Genomic DNA, 13,368 nt, shown 5'->3' with positions numbered 1-13,368 from the left:
GTTATGCTATTTCTCATATAGGGCTACATCCTGCCTTCCTCATTAATTGAAAACAACTGCTAAAACATCCTTTACAATAAGCACTTCTTCATATCAGACATATTTCCTGGATCTATAAAACAGCTTTTAGAAAGGGAGAACTGTATTTAAGACATTAATATAGTTCCACAAAATGATGCTTGCTGACATATGGAGCACTTTTTGAATAATTCACTTTGAAATTAACACTATAATACCATTTACCTTTTAAGTCCTATTTACTGGAGCTGCAAAGAATTGTTCTCTGGAGATGAGGATAACAGCAAACACCAGACTTTCAGACCTTCTTTGGTTTAATAAAAATGGTCAGATGATTTCATGCAAAGAAAACCAGTAAGCAATGAACACAGTAAAAATTAAAGGGGACAAATGCCAACCTCTCCTCCTCCTCAGGTCAGGTTGCTGGTTTCAGCAACAGGGGAGGCTTGCGGAGGTCGTGCCGTTAGGCACGTGCTGCCACTCCAGAGTTTGCTCCCCTCAGCTGCAGTGACATGACTGCATAGGGGACTGAGCCGTAAACCGGCTACTGGAGCGATCTGGGTTAAATTTAATCCTTAGGAAAACAAGGATTATTTTAAATGCAGATAAATTGCTCACTGTGATTTGCAGGGCCATCCCACAGACAGCCAGCAAAGCCCCACTGCAGCTTGGAGGTGGCCGCTAGGCTCCCTGGACCTGATGTGGCTTGGCAGGCATCCTCCGCTCCCCCCATGGATACCACAGTGCGGAGCATCCGGGACCTCCTTCAACAAGTCCAGCAAACAGACTCAATTTGAAACTTCAGGTTTATCTTTCTTTTCTCTCTTTCCTCTCCACCTTTCTGCCATGGCAAAAGTTGGTGACACAGTTTAGACAGAAGGAAAGAAAGAGGTGATGGAACTTCTGGCCATTAAAATTGTTTGTAAATTTCTCAGTCAGATGTTCACAGCAATGTGTGCTTATGAGCATAGCTGCAACTTTATTTTCATATGGTTCATTAATTACTTGCTTTTTAGTCCATTTTAGCTGTAATTAATGAGGGGGAAAAAAGGGATCTTGGTGAAGTGCTTTTCTAATGATTTCAAAATGATGTTTCATAGTAGTTTTTTCTGACAATTACCATGGATGTTGATTTTTGGAGGTAGAGTGCTAAATTTTTTATTCACTCAACACCTGTTTAGCACTACTAGAAAAAATGTTTTCAGTACAGTCATTTGATGTTGTTCTTTGACTGAGATGACTGCCAATGAGGATAGCCCAAGCTGCAGCTTATTTTTTGCTGAGGTAATAGTACAGAGCAGACGTGTATACCCATTTCCCATCACAGTTTGCGCTGACATTTTTTTATTTCCCATTATTTTATTTCCCATTATTTTGTTTCCCATTTTGAACCTTCGGTATTGCCAACCTGAAACATTCAAAAACTTGAGTCAGCTTGTGAAGATATTGAGATATCCATGTTATTTACCTGTGGGGGTTATTTTCTTTAGTAAGCCCTAAGATATAAAAGCGTAAGGTGTAAAAGCATGTTGGCTGTGCTGTTTGCCTAGTCAGAAGACTGCAGGACCTTACTATTCCCTGCCACTGTTATCTGAGGTTGCTGACAATCTGGTAAAGCTGGCACCACTGCCGCGCTCAGCCCGGAATTACCTGTACAGAATGTCTTCTGTTTTCATTTAGCTGAAACGTACAGCCACTTATCTGTGCTTCCTTCCAGGTATACCAGTCACAGCGTACCTTGGCAAGAGTAAGAAACTGTCTGGTTCAGACTGCTAATGGGCTTTCCTTTTAGAAACTCTGTCTTCAGTGGGAATCACAAATTCTGCATCCCTGTATGAGTGGAGGGATGGATAATAACATCTAGATTTGTCTGAATTCTATGTATCCCAGAGGGATCAAGTTTGATTCCCTCCCTTATTTACAATGATACAAGGAAAGCATTTCAATTCTCCAAATGCTCCCTCATGTGGCTTCTTAGTACTAATACTGAAACATTTATGTGTTCTCGGAGATTACAACTCTATGCCAGGAAATATGCTGAGACAACATAAGAGGTATTTCATGTGACCTTTGACACTAGAAAATGATGATTCCAGATCCTACATGTAAAATGTTTCTCTTTTATGTTGTTAAATTAGCTGGAACGCAGTTACATGTGCTTGTGCCCCTGTGTTGGGGGAAGGAAGAAACCTGCGCTTCGATTGGGTTTGCCCACTAGATTAGCTCATCAGATGTCATGACAATAGGTAAGGGATAAAAACCTGAAAATACCAGAACTGCTTTGGTGTAAAGCCTGAAGTGGAAGTCCAGTGCACTCAGCATCCAAGGTGAAGTGTGTTTGCTTAATGCACAGCCTCACTTCCACAACATTTGCAAGAAGATAAATATAGAAGGTGAAGAGAGAAAAGGAGGCAAATGTGCTGTTGCTTTGAAACTGCAGTGGAGAAGAGGATGTCCTTCTCCTTCAACACAGTTTAGGAGATGCTCCTTTGAGCTCTGACACTTCCCACTTGGTTACGACGTGGGAAGCCACTGCTGAACCTCAGTAAGCAGATGACAAAGCAATCTGCGTAAGAAATATGCTGTTCCCTTCATCTTAATGGCCTAGCCATCTAATGACCTGGGACAGCATTGCTTCTTTTCTTTAATGCTCGGCCTGTGTCAGCGCTATTCCTGGCTCTGCCATTTCTGGTGCTACTGCTGGTACTGAATGCTGAGTAAGGAGTCCACCTTTGGGCAGCTTAACTTTGGGAGGTGGGAATGGACGGACGCCCCATGGGTTTGGGCTTCTCCTCTTCACTGTTATTGCCACGCTGAACTGCAGTGTTAATGTAGGAGTGATTATGGCCTGGCAGTCTTGTCTTACATGAAAAACTCTGGAATAAGAAGCAGATTTTTTCCCCTTATATTTGAACACTGGAGGGACATGGCGATGTATCTCATAGATATACTTAAAGAATAGGTTTCCCAAGAATCATAAAATCATAAAATAGTTATGGTTGGAAAGGACCTTAAGATCATCAACTTCCAACCCCCTGCCATAGGCAGAGATGCCTCACATTAGACCATGTTGGCCAAGGCTCTGTCCAAACTGGCCTTGAACACTGCCAGGGATGGAACATTCACACTTCTTTGGGAAACCTGTTCCAGTGCCTCAGTCCCTCACAGTAAAGAATTTCTTCCTTATATCCAATCTAAACTTCCCCTGTTTAAGTTTGAACCCGTTACCCCTTGCCCTGTCACTACAGTCCCTGATGAATAGTCCCTCCCCAGCATCCTTGTAGGCCCCCTTCAGATACTGGAAGGCTGCTATGAGGTCTCCAGGCAGCTTCTCTTCTCCAGTCTGAACAGCCCCAAATTTCTCAGCCTGTCTTCATACAGGAGGTGCTCCAGTCCCCTGATCATCCTCGTGGCCCTCCTCTGGACTTGCTCCAACAGTTCCATGTCCTTTTGATGTTGGGGACACCAGAACTGCACACAGTGCTGCAAGTGAGGTCTCACGTGAGCAGAGTAGAGTGGTAGGATCAGCTCCTTCGATCTGCTGGTCACATTCTTTTTGAAGAGGACTTCAGGTTCAGCAGGCACCGCTTGCCAGTCATTTAGGCTGATTACAGGCAAGGAAGCAGAAAGGTGTGAGTGAGGCAGAAAGCCCAACTGTGCTGAAGAGAAGACATGCTTAGGGAAGACATTGTGGTGTTCATCTTCAGAGCTGTCACCCAGTGCCAAAGCATTTGCATTGACAGACACATGCAGGTGTTTTGGTGTCGGAGGTCAAGAAGACTAATACTGTCACTCAGACAATCCAGGAACACTTGCTTTACATCTCTGCCTCACACATCCTCTAGGAAAAGAGTTTTACCTTAAGGAGCTTCTTGAGTTGCTGGCTCCCTAAAAAAAAATACATAAAAATCAAAGGACTGCGAAGTTAATACGTTTTATACTGGACAAAAGGCTTCAGGGAAGACATTATACACAGAGGAGATCTTATAAGAGTATTCCAGTATGTAAAAGGGGCCTTCAAGAAAGATGGAGAGGGACTTTTGATAGGAGCATGTAGGGGAATGGGTCTAAACTGACAGAGGAGAGATTTTGATTAGATACTGGGGAGAAGCTCTTCCCTGCGAGGGTGGTGAGGTTGCCCAGAGAAGCTGTGGCTGCCCCATCCCTGGCAGTGCTCAAGGCCAGGTTGGATGGGGCTTGGAGCAACCTGGTCTAGTGGAAGGTGTCCCTGCACATGGCAGGAGGTTTGGAACTGGGTGAGCTTTAAGGTCCCTTCCAACCCAAACCAGTCTGGGATTCTATGAAAATATTTCTCTCAATTAGAAACTTTTCCTTTCGAGTTTGAGCTTTTTAAAGCCTCTACAAATAAAATTTTCTGACCTTGCAATACTTTCTTTTGACCTTTGAAGAAAAATCTGGCAAAAGTGAGAGTCACATGTGACCATTTTGGGAACACAGCTCTGCAGTTTTCACTGGCAGAAGTTTTAACCAGCCTTTCTCAGGAAGATGTGGTAGGTGGCCATGTGGTCCATATCCAGATGTTGTCATTGAAAATGTTGCAAAAACATGCAGTGTTGAAACCTCCCCAGCAAAACTCTTCACGAGATGATGCTGTGCTTGTAGGGACCTGAGCAAATGTGTCCCACATGGACTCACACTGTTTGGTATCACTTCTAGCTCTTTGGGAAAGTAAGACAATGCCTAAAAAAATGCAACTGTTGAGGGAGAGGAAAGGTTTCACATGTTGGAGGGGTGAGGAATCAGTTACTAACCAAAATCTCCATGTTATTTAATATACAGTACATGAAAAGCTTGATTTTGATCAAAACAAGAAAGTATCACAGTATCATTCGTTTCTTCAGAAAGCCTCAATCATAGAATCATAGAATCATAGAATCATAGAATAGTTAAGGTTGGAAAGGACCTTAAGGTCATCTAGTTCCAACCCCCCTGCCATGGGCAGGGACACCCCACACTAAACCATGCCACCCAAGGCCTCATCCAACCTGGCCTTGAACACCACCAGGGATGGAGCATTCACAACCTCCCTGGGCAACCCATTCCAGTGCCTCACCACCCTCACAGTAAAGAATTTCTTCCTTAGATCCAATCTAAACTTCCCCTGTTTAAGTTTGAACCTGTTACCCCTTGTCCTGTCACTACAGTCTCTGATGAAGAGTCCATCCCCAGCATCCTTGAAGGCCCCCTTCAGATACTGGAAGGCTGCTATGAGGTCTCCACGCAGCCTTCTCTTCTCCAGGCTGAACAGCCCCAACTTTCTCAGCCTATCTTCATACAGGAGGTGCTCCAGTCCCCTGATCATCCTCGTGGCCCTCCTCTGGACTTGCTCCAACAGTTCCATGTCCTTTTTATGTTGAGGACACCAGAACTGCACACAATACTCCAAGTGAGGTCTCATGAGAGCAGAGTAGAGGGGCAGGATCACCTCCTTTGACCTGCTGGTCACGCTCCTTTTGATGCAGCCCAGGATACGGTTGGCTTTCTGGGCTGCGAGCGCACACTGAAGCCGGCTCATGTTCATTTTCTCATCGACCAACACCCCCCAAGTCCTTCTCTGCAGGGCTGCTCTGAATCTCTTCTCTGCCCAACCTGTAGCTGTGCCTGGAATTGCTCCGACCCAGGTGTAGGACCTTGCACTTGGCATGGTTAAACTTCATAAGGTTGGCATCAGCCCACCTCACAAGCATGTCAAGGTCCCTCTGGATGGCATTCCTTCCCTCCAGCGTATCAACCAAACCACACAGCTTGGTGTCATCGGCAAACCTGCTGAGGGCGCACTCAATCCCACTGTCCATGTCACCGACAAAGATGTTGAACAAGACTGGTCCCAACACCGATCCCTGAGGGACACCACTCGTTACCGGTCTCCAGCTGGACATTGAGCCATTGACCACAAATCTTTGAATGTCTGTTTTTATCCAGTTTTATGACCTGTTCTTCAGGTAACTGAAGTTTTGCATATGTTGAGACAGATATCCAGCATATTCAGGGGAATCTATAAACCAAGGAAGACTGTTTTCTTTCACAGGAACACATCAGACTTCAGGATTTATGCAAATGGAGCCTTTCTGAAGGAGCAAGTATGAAGTTGTTACATTTTTGTTTGCAGGTATGTCCTACTTGTTGTGACAAAATGTTTGTAATATGTTGAAGCTGAGGAAAAGTGATGGGCCTGCCCCATCTTATGAGAAACTGCAGACCAACACCTAACAGAGAATCTGTTCCTAAAATCACAAAGCAAAAGGTTTCAGCCCTACCTGGCCTCGCATGACACTTGTCACTTTTGTACAGTAAAATATAAACAAATCAATGACTAATAACTCAGACCTTTTCCAGAGGTAGTTGCAACTACTGTTCCTTTTTTGGTGAAAACACAATAATGTATAGGGGTCCAGGACGAAAGACAGAAGTTTGTCTGCTGTAGACGTTTCAGACACCTGCCAAGTAAAATGTGAGGGAAATGGAAACTAAATACCATAAATCAGCAAGACTCTTCCACTTGTGCCAATTAACAATGATATCTAATTTGTTCCTCCTTCTTTCTAGCCTATTCAAATATCCTACTTTCAGTAACACTGTAAGGCCTTGTTGTTATGTCAGTTTGCAATCTAAAAATTATGTTAAATATAGCATCTAATGTAGTTACCACCCAGCCACAAACATCAAGGCTCTTCCCTACGGTATCGTTCAGTCACAGGAGAATTAGGAGAAAAACTGCACCACAGCCTTGCTCTTGGATTGCACGGGCAGTTTGGTGCATAGACAGTTTAGCAAGGTGAGAGGGTGTAAGAACCTATACAAAATACATTGGTATTTATATTATTCACCTCTTCAGTTAGTCATTTTGGTTGTGACCTTATCCAGCTTTCAGGGACTGCAATAGTTGCTGCATGCAGGTACTGCTTTGCAGTGGAGCAGGTGACAGGCTCAGCCCGTTGCCATCTCTTTGGCAGTACTGAATTTTGCACTGGGAGCTCCTGGTAAACAAAATGCAAATGAAATATTTTCTTTTTTGCAAAACAGCTAAAGCAATCTACTTTACCTTTTTGTTTAATTTGACTTACAAGCCAGTAAAGCATCCTCATAAATTCACTGTGCTCCATGACCCGAATTCATACTACTTGCATGTGAAATATCCAGAAATGATATGGTTCACTGTTTTGTGTTTATTTGGGTATTATTCACACAAGGTCCTTAAAGCGATGTGAAAAATGTATTTACGTGGCAGGAATATTAAAAATAGGCAACGGGGATTCTAACACTGGGAATTAAGAGGGCTCAGGGACTCCTAATAAAGATACCAAATACAATAGAAATTTTAATTACTAAAAAGGCATATGTAATTCTCCTTTTCTATAATCTCAGATCCAGTGATGCCAGCATGTGTATATGTGATTTAGACTACTTAGGCACCAATCCAAAATAGCAGATACCACCAAATCTACTATTATTCACTGACCTAATCATGTTTTGAGTGCTACTTACACAGAGAAGACAACAATGTGATTTAAAAAATAACAAAACCAGAACTACTTATAAAATATCTGTTGTCAAAAATCCCAAAGACTGTGCCTTCTGAAAAGCTTTCACCTGAATGTTTATTCACAGTAAACCTCATTTCACCTCTTTCACAATGTAAAGGGGCTTTACAATAGCCATAATTTCTATTTATACCAGAAGTCCTCTAGATATGGCTGAGTCTGTGTAAAAAGATTATAGTTTAGATGACAACTAAGACCCAAAGGGCTGTGACTGATGAGCAAGTATGACTTACTTACATCTATGATGAATAGGGCTGCTCTCCTCTGCTAGGGTGCTCACAGTATGTAGTTTACACTGGGATAAACCTGTACCAAGTGTACATTTGTTTCCTACACTGAATTGCAAACTGGCAACTCAGCAGCTATGTTGTGAAGACCTGAGACATTTCTGCAGAGGGGTGCTTGAAAGACAGCAGCCACAAAAAGAATCACAAGATAAATAGTTTCCTCTTGTCATTCAGACCCTTAGCGTATTTTAGGGAATATTTGTTGTGTGGACAAACAAGGCCACAAATACATTACAGTGCTTTAAGTTCCAACCCAAACATGTGAAAAGGGTTTTTGTTGCTTAGGACCATTAAAATGGGTAGAAGCTATGTAGCTGGAATCCTGCTTATAGAAAAACTTCAAAAAGCAGCAACCACAGCCTGTTTCACTGTGATTTTTCTTTCTATTTTTCCTTTTTTTTTTTGACCAGCCTGGTGGATCGTCATCACCAAAATCACAGTGCAATGCTGCATGATTTACTCTAATACCATCAGAACACTGCAAAAGTACTTCAGAGTAAACATCTGTGAAAAAAAAACCAGACTAATGAAATTACAGAGCATTCAAATATTGTAACAGTTGTTGGGATCGACCTGAAGCCATCACTAGTCTGGTAAAGAGCATTTATTCAAATGTCTTTGTAAAGCATTGGGAGTGTGAAGCTCATAGCAGTAAACCAGTTGATGTTTCAGTTCAATTTAGCTCATTATTAACGGTTAGTATTGAGTACATGTGCAGAGGTCTCCCTCAAAAGAATTCTGTCACTGTGCTCAAGCTGCACTGCAAGAGGAAGCTCCCTGTGGGATGGAACATCCAGCTCTCCATCCTGATAAACACTGCAGGCCTGAGCTAGAAACAAGAAACGGCCCCTTTCACCCACAGAACTGCTGTGGTCTCGTTCCTCCATGAGAGTGGCCAGCTGGTAGTTTTGCTCCAACCAGCAAGTTGAAATGAAGAAGCACAAACGGATTCTTCGTACTAAGCAAGTACAGAATACAGGGCTTGTGAAACAGAAGTGGAGCCTTGGCCAGAGTGCTAGCTGGTGTAAGTTACACCACACTCTGGGGTCAGCAGAATGCCCTCTGGCAAGCTCTTCAAACTTTTGCATTTATTTTTTGGTGGAGGAATTTCAAACAGAGCTAGAACCATAACCTTGGGATCTCAGCTCCTTGTTCCTTGCTGTAATCATTACATAAGTTCTTCTAAAGGTGAAGTGCTGTGGTGGGATCAGCCCCATACATGGTGTACACACAGAATGATGAAGTGTTTGATCTGAGGTGTATCAAGCTGAATATTTCCTGCTCTGTTGGGTTTAATTTCAAAATAAACAAAACCCTGTGAATGTGTTTTGAGTTCCCCCTGGTGTGTGATGCTGCATGACTCCTGAACCCCTGGCTGAGCTGCAGTGCTGTCAGAGGGTCCTGCCTCTCCCTGATCTCCTGCAGAAGTGGAACAATCAGAAACTGCTGGGGTTGCAGTTTACATTAGTCGTGGCCCTTATTTTCTCCTTATGTGCATTTTATGGGTCTGTGGAAGAAAAAGCTAACTGAGGTTAGAGGCCGTTATGTAAATCAGAGACACGTGTTTTTAGCAGGGATGCCGTAGTACATGCAAATAACAATAAAATCAGTGGCACAGACATCACTCTGGGGCTTTGAGTCCAGATTTTGCTCTATTACTGTGATGTAAATCTGGAATAATTGGGAGCTACTTGGTACCTTTGAACATTCCACCTTATACTGAACTTCAGGACTAGAACATTAAACATAAGAGAAATTTGATCCCCAGAACAGGTGAAAAAAAAAAAAGCTGCTGAAACAGTTGTTTAAGGGTAAAGCTTAAAAATGAGAAAAGGAAACCTATATTCTTTATCTGACTTGGACAGAAATGCTGAGTTTGAAAAAAACACTTATCTTTAATACTGGAGTTACTCTGCTGATTGGATGGAGGGGAAGAAGGGGTGGAGAATGGATAAAAGGAGAGAAAGAGGTATATTTTAAGGTAAACTATTGCGGCAGACTGAGTTCGGCTGTTCAAAAGGAACATGCTTTGGAAGACAAAAGCAGCTGTTACGTGGATGATGCAGAGAGAAAAGATGCTGAAATCCCACCACTGGCTACAAAAACAGAGGGTGAGTGAGCCAGGTCTGTTTAAGAGAGGACTTGAATCAAGAGGGAAACTAATATGCTCTTAAAAAAAAAACAACCAAGTGATGGAAGACTGGAAGAAAGTGGGGTGTTTGTTAAGAACATCTCCTTTTGGCAAGGGTGAGCTTGTGCTGCAAAAAATCAGTCCTGAGTGTGGATCCTCAAGAAAGTGATGCTGACTGAAGTTCACCAACAGCTCTGATTATTACTGCCTGGAACTGCAGCTGAAAGTGTAACAAGGAGATGAAAGAGTGTGTATTTTATGATCAGTCTTCTGAGCTGCCTGCAATACATATTTGTAGGAGTTAATTGAAAAATAGCCAATCTGGAAGAGATTTTTTTCTTTTAGACTCCTCTGAAGTTCATTTCTGAAAACCGTTAGTCACCAGGAGAGAAAGAACACGGGAGGGAGAGAGTGGCTTAGGAAGTGTCTGTGGAGTGTCTGAGGAAGGAGAAATTATGACTAAAAGAAAAAAAGGAGGAGAATATTTTCAAGATGGAAAAGTTAACAGCTTTCAGTAAGACATTTTTGTTCTTTTAAAAGATTCTATTTGATTTCCATTTACCAAAAAAAGTCAATGTGTGCATGTGTGGTTGTGTATAGTGATGATAACAACATGCTTTTAAAAATCCTGAAGTATTTGTGGTTTCCACTTCTCCAGTTGTGAATCTGCATCCCTACAGGCCCTGGTCCCTGTCTTTAATCAGTGGCTCACTTACCAAACGGAAGACAGACATATATAACTTCACAAGATTTATAGTTATATTCATTTCACACTAGCTTAATAGGCAGGCGTGTTTTACTTGGGTTTGCCTTGTAAGAGCCATTCCTAACACAGCTTGTAGGTGTATCAGCAAGCAGCTCCCACTAGCATTTGTTCCCAGACATTGCTATTATTTTTCATCATCATTCTATAAAGTCATTTATAAGGAATGGTCTCATATACAGCAATATTTTGGAAAGCACCTTTCCAAGGCTTCCCACAATGTGACCTCAGCATGCTCCACTTTATACCACACTTCATATATCTGCACTGTCTGGGTAAGGAGATTAAAGTGGTCTTTCATGTGCCTGTCAGTCTCTTCTGTCTGGAGATGTTTGTTTTTAAGCAGGATAAATAGAAACACATTAAAACTTGAACATGGGTGTGTATATGAATGGCTGGATGGTTCGCTGGGAAACTTTACTTGGAAAAATTTCCAGTGAGAAAATTGCTAATGTTTGTTACAGAACATAATTTGGAATAATATCATTTACATATATGAATATATAAATATCTATTTAAATATATCTGTCCCATTATGCAAAATACAAGCCACACAAGAAAAAACCAGTACCAAAATAAAAGAAGGTGTTTCTTTCTGCTTTTACATACACTGTAAAAATGTGCCTTCTCTTTTCCATACTGACACAAGGTTAAAGAGACAAACAAGCTGATGGCCTAAATGAGAAAACAAATATGTAATTACTGCATCTAGAAGTATATGTTGGGGGGTTTTGATTGGTTGGTTTGAGATCTGTGTTTTTATGTTTTCCATTCCAGACTACAACAGACCAGCCATTATACTTCGTATCACAGAAAGTGTGACACGGCCGAATTCTGAGACACACATGGGTGATTTAAGGTACAGTAAACTCTGTTACCCACCTGTTAGATCATCAAAAACCTAGAGTAATCCACCAGTAGAGTGATCTTAGTTCAAATCCTTTCATATATAGAGGTAATATTGCAGTAATCAACTCTTTAGGTTAAACTTCAAATTCTAATATTTATTACCCTTTAAAAAGTAATTATTTCAATATGAAGAGCTTGTTTATTGTGCTAAATGAGGGTTAGCTAGGATGTTGGCTCCTTTGACAGCACCCAGATTCACTCTACATGTATTGCAGGGTTCAAGCCCTGACATGTGAAGTGTAGAGCATTGCTTCATTTTCCTGTTCTAACAACAGTAAATGATGAAGTATTTTTATTAGTGGCGTTTATTTGGAAGAACTATTAATTTTGTTCATATCACATTTTATAGGTATCTTGTTTGGTAGGCATGTTTGGCATCTCTTAAATAGTTTTATGAACAATAAAAAAAAAAAAAATTGGATTTTTAAACAGTTCCTTCCATAAAAGTTAGTAGACCTTTGCTGTATATTTCACTATCAGCACATCAAAATCATAACACTGCCTTCAGAGAAACAAAGCTTCTAATCAGGATTAGGACCTTGATTTTTTTTCAGTAGTTCATATTTCATTTCTCCAGCAGTGAATTTCTGTAAGTCATGTCATCTGAAGCTTTAGTCTCACCTCCTATACATGCCAAAACCACAGGCAGAGGGATGCATCTCTCGTCAAACAGTGGCAGTGGTTAGTGATAACCAGAAAAGCAACAAACCAAAGATCTGCCCCTTTTCCTTCATATAAAATCCAGATAAGGGTCCTCAAAGCTGATGAGGCTGGGGTTGTGGTTTGACCATAAATGCCAGATCAGGCCATAAAAGTATTACGGAACAAAAGCTTTTAAACAAAAGCAAATTACACGTACTTTACCTCTGGCAAGACTTGTGTGTGTTAGTAGCAACCATAGCATGACTGCTATCATCCATCAGCACCATGATTAATTAGAAAATCCTTGGAAGAAGCAGCAGACGAAGAGCAAAAATACTGCACCAGGAATGTTTCCCTAGTGAAGAAATGTGCTGCTGAACACCACAATCTGTTTCAGTTTTGACAGAAAGATGTTTCTTGAGAGTTCGCATCTGTAGAATGAAAAAAAACTGTTTTACAGCTATTTTTATAATGGAGAGGTTTTATGCATTTCTTTTGCAGTTTAATAATACATTTGTAGGCCTCCATATATTCCAATTGCCGTGCAAAGATTTCCGGTGATATGCGGGGTGGAGGTGTGTGGGAGGGGGAAATTCCTGGTTTGCGTTTTGGTTTCCCTTGGCTCTTAAAAGAGAAGGGAGGCCTGAAAACTTTTCAGAAAGGATTTTTTTAAGGGTGTATTCAGCATTTGGCACTCAGGTTGTCTAGCCATTTATTTTTTTTTTTTGTTCCTGGAAGACTTCTATGGATCACAGGGGAGCTATTAAGCTTATGACATCAAAGGTGCCATGGAAACAAAACCTGATTAAGAGTGATTTTGGATAGTCTGTTTTAAGCTTTTTATTTATTTTTTTTTTTTAATGCTAACTCAAATGTTTGAATGAACATCTGGAAGGAAGAAAAAAAACCAAACTACAAGGATTTCCTCTTCTTATCATGGAGTCAGTTGTTTGTCTTCCTCATCAAAGGCTGCAAGCTCTGTCCCTCTAAGTCTTACGAGGAATGCTTCCAGCAGCCAAAAGACATCAGGCTTCCTCAGTATATCTCAAATAAGGG

The sequence above is a fragment of the Psittacula echo genome (genome assembly GCF_963264785.1).
Source record: "Psittacula echo genome assembly, chromosome: 5".
In the NCBI taxonomy this organism is placed as follows: domain Eukaryota; kingdom Metazoa; phylum Chordata; class Aves; order Psittaciformes; family Psittacidae; genus Psittacula; species Psittacula echo.
This window is presented reverse-complemented; position numbering follows the sequence as displayed.